The sequence below is a fragment of the Lygodium microphyllum genome, chromosome 2, assembly GCF_053477565.2.
Source record: "Lygodium microphyllum isolate KBCC chromosome 2, Lygodium_microphyllum_v1.1.10, whole genome shotgun sequence".
Lineage (NCBI taxonomy): Eukaryota > Viridiplantae > Streptophyta > Polypodiopsida > Schizaeales > Lygodiaceae > Lygodium > Lygodium microphyllum.
The window spans coordinates 56,954,136-56,968,873 of record NC_141136.1 but is presented as its reverse complement, the minus strand read 5'-3'; positions in this window follow the sequence as shown (position 1 = coordinate 56,968,873).

The window sequence follows — 14,738 nt, the reverse complement described above, 5'->3', positions numbered from 1 at the left end:
GTCTCTCTCTCTTGCTCTCTCGCTCCATTTGCCATAGCTTTTGCTTTTGCTTATGTATTTCCACTCAGGCTCTCCCTTTAAATTGGTATCTGAGATTGGATTGGAGGAGCTTCATCAATCATTTGCTTTAGCTTGTGAAGAAGCTTCAGCTCAAGGTTTCATAGCAGCCATTGTTTCTTCCTCTCGAGGTATGCATTGAGTGTCCCTTCTCCTAGCTTGTTCCAGCTTGCTCCAAGCTTGTTGAGGAGCTTCCCAAGGCTTAGCCAAGCCTTGTTGAGTGCTTATTGAGCTAAGAGGCATCCATTCTATCCACTTTGAATGGATATAGAGCATGTTGCAAAAGTCGTAGACAGTTATGGCAACTTGATAATACTTTGGTATTTTGGCCATAACTTTTGCATACAAGATCAAATTTAGGTATTCTATAGCTAGAAACAAAGAGCATGATGAGAGCTACAGGTTTGGGTAGTGATAGAGTTGATTTTTTGTAGTTTTTAGTTCTATATTTTACATAGAACAGAATAATTCTAGTTTGGATAGCAATCATTTGATGGGTTTCTGCTCTACTAATGCTCATGGGGAATGTTTGCAATGCCCATATAATGGATTGATGCTCACGAAAGGTTTTCGGACTAATAAGAGCTTAATTAGCTTAGTAATTGAAGTGTTTTTCTATAATAATAGTTTGGATAGCAAGCATATAACAATGAGCTTCATATTTTGAATGCCTATTGTGCCTACATGGTATTTTGGGCGTGTTACATCTCTACATTGATGTTACGCATTGGAGTATGAGTCCAAATATGGTAATGATATACTTTGGCACTTGGATTTGGGCTACATTTGATGTACTTGGGTTTGGTCAGTTTCTTTGAGCTTCTATGCTTACTAACTTACGTGTATTGAAGCTTCATTGGACACTTATGCTCTTAGATGTATTTGTGATGCACTTGGCTTTTGTATGATTTGGACATTGGCACTTACCTTTGTCAGTAGTTTGTCAGTGACATATATATGCATATTGGTTATGTATGGAGCACCATTACTCCTTTCTTAGTCAATTTGTGCATTTGATCAATCTTTACAGAGACATTCTACATGCATGATATATATGCTTATGGAATGTATGGTTTACTGACACTTTGAGTTCATGAGATAGTCTTCCGTGTATGGGTGGTCTATGCTCAAGCACCACGTATTCTTTTTATCACGATTGCTACTTGGATATCCCTGGTAATGGGAGCTTACTTTCTTGGCAATTTCACCACAATTGGATTGAAAAATATTATTGTCTTATTTCAACATTGTTGTAGTTACAAATTTGAGTATTCTTTTGGAGAGCAGACACTTTACAGGCACTCTATTGATTGCAGTTTGTGGATAACTATACTCTCATTTGTTCTTGCTCTTTTGTCCACCCTTTTGCATCTATTTTGGGGCTATTTTTCAGAATTTACAGCACCCCACCATCCTGTTGTCATTTGTAGACATTTACACTCATTATAACAGGTTCATCAACATGTAGTGCTATTTTCAACATTGAAGAGCTTGATGGCAATAACTTCCAATATTAGGAGGCACACATATGACAAGTCTTGGTGCAGAAGAGGTGGGATAAGCCATGGAAGTTAGAGGACATAAAGCTTGAGCGTCATGGTGTAGAGGATTTGTCAGAACTTGATCAATGCAAGTCCACTATCATTCTACCATTATCAAAGCATGTGTATTTTAATATCATTGATAATGAAGCTGATGCTTATGCATTATGAAAAAAGATTTGTGATCTTTATGGCAAACAAAGTCCTACATCTCAGTTATATTGGTTGAAGAAACTTGTGGACTTTGCATGAAGGAGGGTATGATTATGTCTACTCATTGGAATGAGTTTCATTCCATTTTCAGCCCAGCTTGTATTGCAAGAAATTTAGGTTGAAGATAATATCAAATATTTTTTCTTGCTTGTTACATTGCTTGTCATGGCAATAAGTTCCACAGATGTAAGTCCTCTTTGATGTGTCATTATTGTGGGATGTAGGATCACATTCAACCATAGTGTTATAAAATGTGCAATGATAGGAGCAATGAGAAAGGCAAGGGAAAAGCACAAGATAATGTAAAGTATGATGATCATAGCACTGTACCTAGTAAGTCCACTGTGAAGATTGAAGAGATAAATCTAGTGTGGACCAAGTTTGATAACGACTATATCTTAACTGCTTTGTCTCTTGATGCTCCTTAGTTGACTAATGCTTTATCTACTTACTCTTAGTGTTGGCTACTTGATTTAGGGGCTTCTTTCCATGTTACCCCGCATCGGGATTGGTTTCATACCTATCACAACATTATAGGTTCTATGAGACCTAGAAATGACATTGCATTAGATATGTGAAATTGCAATTTGCTTCAAGAAGCTCTTTTGTTTTGCATCATGTATGTTATGTACCAGCTTTGACCAAATTCCTCCTCTTTGTTGGAAAGTTGGATGATGTAGGATATTATGTTTGTTTTGGAAATTCTCATGGAAGATTACTCATGGGGTTGCCTTGTTTTTGCTTGAGGTGCCAAGGCTAGTAGCCTTTATCCTTTGTTTATATCTGGGTCTATTGACCATATATTGCTGTGACCAATTTACCACATATATCTTTATGGCATCATCACCTTGGGCTCATTTCTTTGAAATGAATGAAAGTCCTTACTCATTTGCAATATCTTTTGCCTCTCGATTACTCACATTTTGATTCATGTAATCATTGTCTTTATGGCAAGTAGATAGTAAGGCTCATAAAAAGCTAGGTCCTATGTACATGGGTGAGCCTCTAGCTCTTATGCATATTGATATATGCGATCCTATGCCCTCTTAGTGATTGGGTGGTGCAAAGTACTTTGTGATATTTATTGATGATTATTCATGTAAGATCTAGGCTTATCCTATTAAGTAGAAATTGGATGTTTTGGCCACATTTTAGCGCTTTGTTGCTCGTGTGAGAACCAGTCTAAGTTCTTCTCTGAATCACAAATATACAAATTGGATTGCCATACAAATGCAGGCTATATATAGCATGAGCATGATCAGCTAAAATCGGTAAACTTGTCCTACCTTTAGCAGTAGAGTAGAAATAAAATATTCATAAACATTATAGTCTGAGTGACCAAACTGCTACACACTTGTTTGATTGCCATCTACCTACTCACAAATGTAGCCAGATTGATGCAAAAGATAGTTTTTGTAAACAACCATTGCTATTATAGATGATACATATCAACTGAATGCTGAAATCTGAATTATGGATACTATAGGTTGTAATCTAAGCATTAATTTTGTCTATTCTACTTGCTAAAGATGACATGATAACTTCACTAAATTGGATTGATTGTATATTTGATTTTCTATAGGACGTTGCCTTGAATCTTGTGTTGACTTGCCCCTCACTTGCCCCTCATTGGAGCACCCTTGCTTACTTGTTCAGAGGCTGAAAGCACTCTCTCTATAGGTGTGTGTGAGTGTTGCTACACTCATAATCATACTAACCATTTCCAAGGACAGTAGCACGTGTAGGCTTGCATGGAGATACCACTCAGTTCTATCTACTCAGACACTACTCTCTGTTCTTCTCTATTTGGGAGGCCACATGCTCCAACGCCCTATCCTTATCTACCTAGGAGGCCATATACTCTGTTCTTCTTTGAATCACAAATATACAAATTGGATTGGCCATAGAAATGCACGCTATAAATAGCATGAGCATGATCAGCAAAAATCGATAGGTATATTTAGCATCAAGATTAGGGCCAAGATAATGGTGCAAGTGAGTGATGATGGTGCTCATTACATCCATTGATCTTGCAATATCATGCTTGAATGTATATCCTACAATAGCATGCCTGAACATGATAACAAGGGTTATCTGGATATAGTCAGTTGGGTTATGCTAAATATCATGATCAATCAGGTATGATACAATGATCTAAACAATGCTAATTTGATTCACTGATCTTCTAGTAGCATGCTTGAATGTATATCTTGAATTAGATTCACTCATCTCGCAATAGCAAGCCTGAATGTATATCCTAAATTAGCATGCAATAGTATGCTTGATCTTGCAATAGCATAGCATTGCTCAAATATTTGTGATACATTGATCTACTTGAACCAAATTAGAGTCATTATTTGCGATCTAGAAAGGCTCACCTATGAATCTCTTAATACTTCATCGGCAAGTGTGAAATATCATGCCTAAATGTACATTAGGAGAAATATGTACTCTCTTTTTTGCCCCTTAAGGAGTGAATAAACAAATATAGGCCTAACCAATGAGAGAGTTGGGATTCCAGATTCATGTAACATGAATCTTCTAGCCAAATCTTGGCCCAAAATTTCCCTCAGCAATAAAATAAGGGAAAATGTGGGGAATACAATGTTGACACTTCCTAGAAGTTTGTGACTCGAATTTTCATTTTCTTATTTTTTAATGTTTGAATTTTCATTTCTCCCCTTTTCAGTTTTCCCCTCTTTCTTAGGCAGAACTCAAATTTATCATATCTCTTTCCCTGCTTCTTCTTTCCTGATGAAATTTTACAGTCTCATTGTTGCTTGCCCTATCTGTAACCCTATGAAATTTCATTTCCTTTACACAAACATAGAGTGAGTTTTATATGTTTTATAAGAGCAGAGCTTGGTCTACCAAAGCCCTAAGATTTTCTTCACAAAACTTTACAGGTATATTGTTCTCTTCCATGGATGTTCTATGGTAAAGTTTTATCTCGTTTGGACAAAACCTGTGCAAGTTATGTGCATTCTTTGACATGTAAATTCTTTTGTTTTGGTACTCTAGGAGTCTCTTACAGTCAAGAACAATTATCTTTTGAACATTCAACTTCTTGTTCAACATCTTACGGTTTCTTTGTAAACAAAGTTATAGGTATGTTGTCTTGTTTTTTTGCTGCTCCAAGTTAAATTTTATCTCGTTTGGACAAAATGTATGCAAGCTATATGCATACTAAGTTTTCCTTTGTTTTTTTACTCCAAGAGTCTTCGAGGGTGAACAATGATTTTTTAAAAACTCAAATTCTTCAACATCTTTGGGCTTCTTTGCAAGAGAGCCACACGTATATTGCCACTTTTTTCTGTTGCTCCACGGTCAAGTTTCAACTCATTTGGACAAAGTCTATGTAAGTTATATGTATGCTTTGACTCGGGATTTGCCAATGAAGGAACAATGGTCTTGTTATAAGTCAACTTCTTGTTCAACATCCCTGGGCTTCTTTGTGAAAAGAATTATAGGTACAATGTTTTTTTAAAGTTGCTCCATTTAAATTTCATTTCATTTGGAGAGAACATTTGCAAATTATACACATATTGATAGGTAACTTTTCTATTTGGTTATCATAGATGTCTTCTTGGAGGAAAAACATCAGTTACATACTTGCAGTGGAGGTCTTCAATAGGAAAGATAGTGGCAGTGATTGGATTTGTGATAAGTACTGTAAGTTGGATTGGATTTTGATGCACCCAAGTACTTGAGGGAGTTTCAAGGTCAGGTGTAAGGATGTTGCAAACCCTAGCAAACATTGGAAATGTAGAATTTTAGAGTTTAGAAAAGTGTTTAATGGAATAAGTACGGCAACAGAAGTGTTGATCCAACATGTTTATACGCACAAACAAATCTCTGCACACGACAAGAACTACATTGCAAATTATAAACAAAACAGTAAGTTTTTAAATTTTATCATTGTTTATTCTTTTGCATTAGAGTTGTTTGTAAATATCTTTGCAGTGTTCTAATTCAATCTTGTTTTACTGACAGCTCTATATTCATCAACTTTGCATGAATGGCAGAATGTGGAACGTTTAAGTGGCAAGATACATGTTTGGCACGAAAACATAGGTTCTTTGATCTATGATGATAACTCTACAAGTCAACTTGCAACTCAAAATATCTTTTTTAATAATTCATTGTATGTAGTAGAAGGCCAGAGATTGCAGCATGTCCCATTGTTGCCACTATCTAGTGGCGAATGGTTGATTGGTAGCTTGGAGTTGTCATGAGTATGTAAGTCCAAGATAAAATTTGACATCAATAGTGCTATGAAACCCACCATAGGCTCCAAAGATGTGCATCTTAGTTGGTTTATTCCATTCTCATTGTTTGCACATTTGTTTGGTTCATGTGATGTTCTGAAGAAAACAAAGATTACTTATCAATGCAAGTGTCCATCCGAGGAATGGACGAGTCGGCTATTGGGTGAGTCTTGGCAAGTCAAAAGAACAAATTTTGATGAGACGATTGAGTGTACGGTCAACCAATTTGATCTCACATTCAGGTAAATCTTTTTTACTACTTTGAATGCCTTGAATCAATTGACATAGGTCTTTCTTAGATGAATTGTTGTGTTATTCACATTTAGTTACCATTATTTTTGTTTTTATTACATGTATTTCATCACTAGAAAAACTATGTGCATTTGCTTTCAATATAAAAGATGGCGACTTTTGCAAGGGGAGTGGATCAGCTTGGATCAAGATACCCGAGATGAGACACATACAGCTCTCATAGATGTGGTTATCTTGTGGAATGGTCATAATCCTTTTCTATCTTTGATGTGTCCTCTTGTTTTTTCACCTAGACTCTATAGTGCATATGGACACTTCTTAGCTAGTTAAAACGTCTTTCTATGCACCGTGGGGTCCAGGTTGGTTTCTTATGTTGTAATGTAATATTTTCTAAGTTTTTTTTCTTTTACTTTGCTCCCAAAGCTAATGGAGGTAAATGAAGGGAAGACTACATGTCATTGGGATCTTCATTAGAGAGGAGATCTCAATTGACAAAGGACTCCTTTTTCCAAGAGAGTGTGATGCTAGAAAAATTTCAAAAAGTCTAGAAGATCTTGATATCCAAGGTGACATCTATGTTGGAGACAAAGTCACTCTTGAAGAGTCCCCTACAAAGAAGCTATTAACATGCCATTAGCGAATTTGGGAATTTTCCACAAGCTTAGGACTCATAGTCAAGACTTTCTCTTTGTTATAAATCTCACATCATGGCTCTGAATTTGGTGTTCAATAGCTCAATAGATTCCATTTTTCAAAAGGTTTCCAATTATGTATTAGATGGTAGCTTTGGGTGACTTGAAGGCATCTTTTTTTAGTCCCAATATGTTCTAAATAATAAAAAATTGGGACCTTAATGTTTTCCAAATTTGCCAAATTTGTGTTTATTATCCTCCCTTCACAAAGCTGGCCATAGTTCAAGCTTTGATAATGCCAAAAGAATATCCAATTCTCCATTCAATCTAAAGAAGGTCATTTTGTTTGATATGGGTTTCATCCAAGATGAGTGTAAGACATACAAAGGCCTTGTGAAGTTAGAAAAGTTGTAGAAGATTCCAAGTTCTTCATACATTTTCCATACCAAGGAAAGAAGTATAATTCTAAGAGGATTATAAGGAAGATTCCAACACCTCCTTGATGATTGCAAGTAAACATTGGATTGTCCGTTCCATAAAAAGTGTTGTGAGTTCTATGAATTGTGCTCTAGTTTCTTCAGCTTCTTAGCTTCATAGGAAGAGCCTACTAACCCAACAAGGCTTCACGAGACTGCTTTCCTCTTGCAAGAGAATTATAGACATTGAAGAAGTTGACATGGATGTGGAAGAGGTCCTACCTATTAAGCAAGAGAAAAAAATTCAAATGAGTTTGACATAGTTAATCTAAATACTGGTAATCTTGTGGAAGAGGACCACAAAGACATTCCAATGTCCATTGAATCCCTCACACTTGCCAATCTTCCCTCCATTCCCATACTTGAGAAGGAGTTCTTGATGCTTAATGATATCCAAAAATTCACAAGGCTTAGGGAGAAATTTTGCATTGGAGTGATTGGAGAGACTTGAGAAGACTTGAGAGGATAAATAGGACCAAATTGATGATTCCAAAGAATAAATTTATTTCTTAGATAGTAACACTTCAAATTTTGTTGCTACAATTGATGCTCTTAAATTCTACTTACAAAAGAATATTGAGCACTCAAAGACACTTCCAACTAAAGAGGAGTTTCTAGAGACTCAACATCAAGTTATTGAGCATATGGATAGGGAGGTGGAGAAAGTCACTGTGGAGAAACCTCAGCAAGGTTCTATTAATTTGTGAATACATGAAAGGATTTCAAAGGAAGAAAGTCCTCAAAATTGAAGGCCTTTTTTAATTCTTCTTTCCTATTTATTTAAATATTTGAATATCCAATAGTTAAAATAACACATTATCATATTTTTCACAAGTATTAGTTAATAATGATGATGGTTTCCTAGCTTGTTCTAGTGGCACAAGGACTAACTTTGGGCAAGATTTTGCCCTCGCACACTATTCTCTTAGGCTTGATCCAAACATTATGAAGATCTACCATTAAAAGTATAGTGACCAGCCATATGTTCCAATACCTTCTCTAAGACTTTGTCCAATTATTCAAGTTATTCCCACATACTTGTAAATGAAGACATTGAAAAGAATGCCAAGATAAGCTATGGTCTTGGATGCAAAGGCTCAAGGAGCGAACACACAACAAAAGTAGTGTGTTTTTGCTAGAAGGCAAAAAGACAAAGAAGAACATGGGGAAGTAGAAAGAAGCAAAAGAAGACGCTGACTTCTAAGCCATATGTATATAACGTCCTTAAATGTATATATAGAATGTTATAAAGAGTGAATGCTCTCCCCAAAAATGTGATGACACAATCACATTACGTACAAACTCTCATTGAGCTAATGTGAGTATTTTTTTTGAGTTTCAGATCAATCCTGTGTGGTTTCGTTAGTTGTCTTGATAGTGATTTTGAAGTAAGATGTTCATGCTCAATAGTGATACTTCTCCATGCCTTGTGTGTTCCAAATAGATAATGGTCAATAGTATTGTTAACAAAAGTATGTTCCATGCTTTAGTAAAATGTGTTGCACAAAAAAGGAACATACCACGTCTATGAATAAATAAAGTTCTGAGACAAAGTTTCCAACTAGTATACTTACCAAGTAGACAACAAGATCTTTCTTTGTCCAATCTTTAACTATTGCTTTCACCAAAATTTTTATAGCCTTTTTTTAGTCTAAACAATAGCTTGCACTATGCTCTAGGTGCTTGCTTCAAGCCATACAAGGCTTTCTTTAACCTGCAAACAAACTCAGGATGAACAACATGCACATAACCTGGTGGCTGCTCCATATAGACCTCTTCTTGCAAATCATCATGCAAGAAGGCATTCTTTACATCCATATGATGTAAAGACCATCCCTTTGATGCAGCCATAGCAATGACTACTCTCACAGTTGCCATCCTTGCAACTGGACTGAATGTTTCTTCATAATCAATGCCATATGTTTGTGCATACCCCTTGACTACTAATCTTGCCTTGTATCTATTCACAGAACCATCTGCATTGTGTTTCACCTTATAAACCCACTTACAACCAATTGCATTCTTATGTTTAGGCAAAGGTACCAATTTCCATGTAGCATTTGCTTCCAAGGCATCCATTTCTTCATCCATGGCTTTCTCCCATTTTTCTTTTCTCATGGCTTGCTCAAAAGAAGTGGGTTCTGGTTCCTGTATCACTTTGACCATATAGGCATAGTGAATGGCTGTAAATCCATCATATTTCAGCCTATCCACATGATACCTAGCTCTGGTAGACCTGTGCAAAGTAGGTTCACTCCCAGGTGCTCTCAAAACATCCCTAGTCTTCCTTACTCTAGGTGTAACAATAGAAGGAATACCCAACTCATCATCAATGCTCTGTTCTGAGCCATTGGATTCACCATCCACATAAGAGTGACCTGCATTCACATCAAACATGGGTTGATCTACCTTCTCTTTTCCTTTTCGTGATACCTGCATACCACTATCTGTATTGCTTTGAGAAGATTCTCCTGATCTCAATCTGCCTGTCCATGGCGAAGAATGTGAACCACTGCTAGAGGATGTTCCAGATCCACTAATATCTTGTGACTGCTGCTGTGAATTCTGTGTAGCATTACCATTTTGTGCATCTACATTATCAATCACATTTATTGGTTTATACCAACTACTCATCTCATAAAAAACAACATCTCTGCTCACTGTAAACTTATGAGTAGAAGGGTTATAGCATCTATATCCTTTTTGCACTTCTCAGCTTTTGGATCCAACTTGGATCTCAACTCATCTGGCACATGAACATAGGCAATGCAACCAAAAATTTTCAAATGAGAAATATCTAGTTTCCTACCAGTATACCTCTCCTCTGGAGTCATGCCATGTATTGCTGCAGTGGGAGTCTTGTTCATTATGTAGACTGCTGTAACAACTGCCTCAACCTAGTAAAAATCTGGCAGGTCTTTTTCATTGAGCATGGCACAAGATACCTCTCCAATATGCCTGTTTTTTCTTTCTGCAATTCCATTTTGCTGTGGGGTATGACTACATGAATATTGCTGCTTTATGCCATGCTCCTGCAGGAACCTTGTAAACTCATTTGAGAGGTACTCTCCCCCTCCTTCTGACCTTAGGCATTTTATTTGCAGGTCTGCTTCTTTTTCAACCATAGCTTTAAGAGTTTTGAAATGCCCAAACACTTCACTTTTCTTTTTCATAAAATACACCCAAACTTTTCTGCTATAGTCATTAATAAAAGTGACAAAATAATGACAGCCTCCAATAGATGCAGCTTTAGTAGTCTACACATCAGAGTGGATTAATTCCAATGGCTTCTTACTCTCTTGAACATGTCTAGGAAATGGTTTCCTTGCCTGTTTTCCAAATTGACAGGCTTCACATACCTTATGCATTTCTGCAACCTTGAGTTTAGGCAATCATGCAACAATATTTTGGGCTTGCATTGATTTAAGTTGATGTACATTAACATGACCAATGTGTTTATGCCAGATACCAATATCTGCAACTACACCGGTCCCGTGTGCAAACATTGTTGCACTCAATTCAGGCATGTTTGCATCCAACGTAAACATTCTACCCTTCTTCTTTCCTTTTGCTATCAAGCGACCTTTATTTTCATATCCTCAACAAAGCATCCATGGGAATTAAATCTGACCTGCAAGCCCTGCTCAACCATTTGACCAACAGAAACCAGGTTCTTGGTGATATTCGAGACATGAAATACATCCGACAGGTATTTCTTTTTCCCATCCTGCATAGACAAATGAGTATTTCCAATTTGCCCAATAGGATGTGCAGTATCATCACCAGTCTCCACAAATCCTGGTTTTTCCATTTTCCTTGCATCCTGCATCCATTCTGCATGACCTATCATGTGGTTTGATGCACCTGAGTCAACATACCACACATCGTTGCTTTCTTCTACACTTGTCACAGAATTGGTCATGTGCTGCACCATAAACAAATGCTCATTTCTGTCATCACCCTGTCTACTAGAAGATGCATAATTCCCTTGTTGTAATTTTTCATTCATGATGTCATTATGCTTTTTATAGCAGTCTTTAGCCATATGACCCATTTTACCACAGTAGTAGCATTCAACATTGCTGTTTGCATTTGGGCCTCTTTGCCATCCACCATGACCTCTTTGGCTCCCCCTGCCTCTAGAGTTACCATGTCCTCCTCCATAGGACTGGTTTTCTTGAGTTTGCTGTATATTCTGATTTCTATCACGGCCTCCAGATCAGCCTCTTCTACCTTTGCCTCTACCTCTTCTAGCATTTGAGTAGAAGACAGCTTCTTTTGAAGTTCCTTCTGAAGAAGATGCACCACCATTTCTCTGCTCCTCAGAAATTAGAAGAGCAATCAGCTCCTCAAAATCAAAAAATCTTTCACGGACAGAAATCGATGTTCGGAACTGTGCATAATCCTTTCCTAGACCATTCAAGGTCACAAAAACTAAATCATCATCTTCCACTGGCAACCCAATGGAAGCAAGTGCATCTGCAATGTTCTTCACCTTCGTGTGGTAGTCATTGATGCTCATACTTTCTCTTTGCACATTGTGCAACTCTTGCTTGAGCTGCATTTTCCTGGCTTGCGTATTTGTGCTATACATTTTTGACAAAGTATCCCATGCCTCCTTTGGCGTACTTGCATCTTGAATATGCACAATCATAGAGTCTGAAATGCTGATAGACAGCCAGTACATAACTTTCTTGGCTCTCTCATGCCATCCTTTAAATGCCTGCATTTGCTGTTGATTGGGAACATCAGGAAGAACGGGTTCTTCTTCATTTCCTGCAACAAATTCCCAATATCCTTTTCCCATAAGGAAATTCGTCATTCTAAACTTCCATGCTTGGAAGTTGTTCTTGTCAAGCTTTTCAGTGACAATCTGTGAAAGAGAATCAGACGCCATTATAGAACACTGCAAAAAATTCTGTCACTGCAAAAAACACAGCTTCAGCCTCACAAGGGCAAATCTGCAAAACTGACGAAAGTGGTATTTGACCACACAGTCACTTCCTAGTGACGATTTTGCATCAACAGGCAATAAGGATGATTCTATAATTCCCAATGTCTCTGCGCACATGCATACGATGCAATTTCTACAGTAACTTTTCACCGACCTGTAGAATAGTGGTCGCACCGCAAAAAACAGGGCCTTTTCCTGAGTGCGTGCGGAAACATCGCACCATTTTATGATTTCGATCTTAAACGTTTTTCTTTTTTGCAAAAAATTCTCCAAGGAGCTAATTGTAGCTATTGTGCTATAACATGAACTTGAGATGGTAGGCCAACTTCCATTCTTAGAGAAAGAGCACAACATGTACTGACTGGCCACTGAAACACAAGTCTATAACTAGCTAAAGCATCACAACATCAACATTTTAAGAGAGCTGGTGAACAAGGAAGGCATGGTGTGACAAATAGTCGACCAATGCAATCCCCACAGATACATGGAGAAGGTTGGCCAAAAAATCAACCATCATGGCAGATGCACAAAATTCCTAAGAACTTTCAATGTAAGAAGGAACATTAGCATGGTGACCAACACCCCACCATTTGCCTGAGGTTAAAATGGTCCACATCCTTTTCTCAAGCCAAAGATATAATGCTCTCTCATGAACAAAATAGGTGAACCATTGCCAGAGAGTCTTGTAGCCCTAATGCCTTAGACAAGGAGAATTGGAATGCCTACATTTGGAAAACAATACAGGTCTTGATAAAGGTGCTAGCCACACCACCAAGGGTGGTAGAAAAGGAGTCTTCAGCTACCATAGTAGAATCTGAGAGGGAAAAAAATTGTCTTCAAGGCTTCGACTGTAGGCTTTTAAGATGTGTTAATTGCCATCGTTCAGGAAGCTCTGGGGAGAGGCAAGAAGAGCAATAATAGCAGAGGAGACCCAAGAGCCATTACCAATCCGAGAGGAGCATCGCTCTTCCACCCCAGCAAGCCCAACCATCTCACTTTCAGCAAGAGAACGGGGGGAGATGAAGTCCACAAGGAATAGCAGGACAACATGGAGAGAGTTACTAATGAATGGGAGACTAACCAACCATCTTAATAATAAGAGTGAGAGGAAAATCAGTGAGTAGCAAGGCTCAAAATTGTTGAACCCAAGGGAGAGGAAAACATCACTCTCAAAATCCCCATAAGAAGAATCCACCTCCAAGGGAAACACAGAGCTACAACAATTCCTCATCCAATTTTGTGATGCTTCTCCTCCCCATCCAATCTCCACAAAGCTCCATCATTGACCCACATGGCAACCCCTCAACCACCTAAGCCCTCATCAACAAGTGCAACAAGTGCCATGGGAGGAGCACTCGGCTAGGAGGGGGTAATGTTAACCCCAGTGCAAAGAAATCAAAAAGAAAATTTAAGAGACCCAGGAGAAAATAGAAAAACACTACTTGGTTGAAGAAATATGAGAAAAAAAGGCCAAAAGCATAAGGACAACCTTAAAGGTTCAAGGCAAGTACAAAAGAGAAAATGTGCATTTTAAATATAAAAGTGTGCTCTAAATCCTTGTAAAAGAGCACTAGGCTCCCTCCTATGCAATTTGTAAATGTAGATGGGCATGGGTGAAGGCACAATGTAAATAGGAAGGAAATACAAGAAGAGGACCTAGCCTAAAATGTTTGGTCATGTAAAAAGGGATAGGTGTCCAAAGGGAATTAGGGTTAGGGTTTTGTATGAAAGGCAAAAAGTTAATGAATAACCTCATTTTTGTGTGTGGCCAAAAGTAGCTCTCTTCTTCTTCTTCTTCTTCTTCTTCTTCTTCTTCTTCTTCTTCTTCTTACTTTTGCTTGCTTGTGCTTGTGCTTGAGAGAGGAGTTTGAGAGTGTGAGGATGATGGACTGTGGTGGAGAAGCTCTCCATCTTCTCCTCTCTTCTTCTCTTCTCTTCTTTTGTCTTGCACACACGGCAATGGAGCATGGAGCTTGGAGCTTGAGGATCAAGCTTGCTTGAAGCTTGCACTTGGATCATGGAGCTACCGGAGTGCTTGAGGGAGGAGGCAACTCGATCAGGCATGGAGGTAAGCTCACTATACCCGTAGGCTTGAGAGCACGCACAACTAGGTGAGAGATAGCCATTAGATTCGGCTTGAAAGGCCTGAAACAATAAGTAGCCCATGGGTCTTGGCGGTTGAGCATGAGCTCTCACAATTTTGTATCTTTGTTGGAATCTTGGTCCAAGTCAAACACACCTACTTCTTCTCTTATCATACACTTTTTGAAGCTAAGCCACCAAGCCAACATCATCCACCATGGATTGGGCTATGAAGTCCAACATTTCAACCACCTTGTCATTTA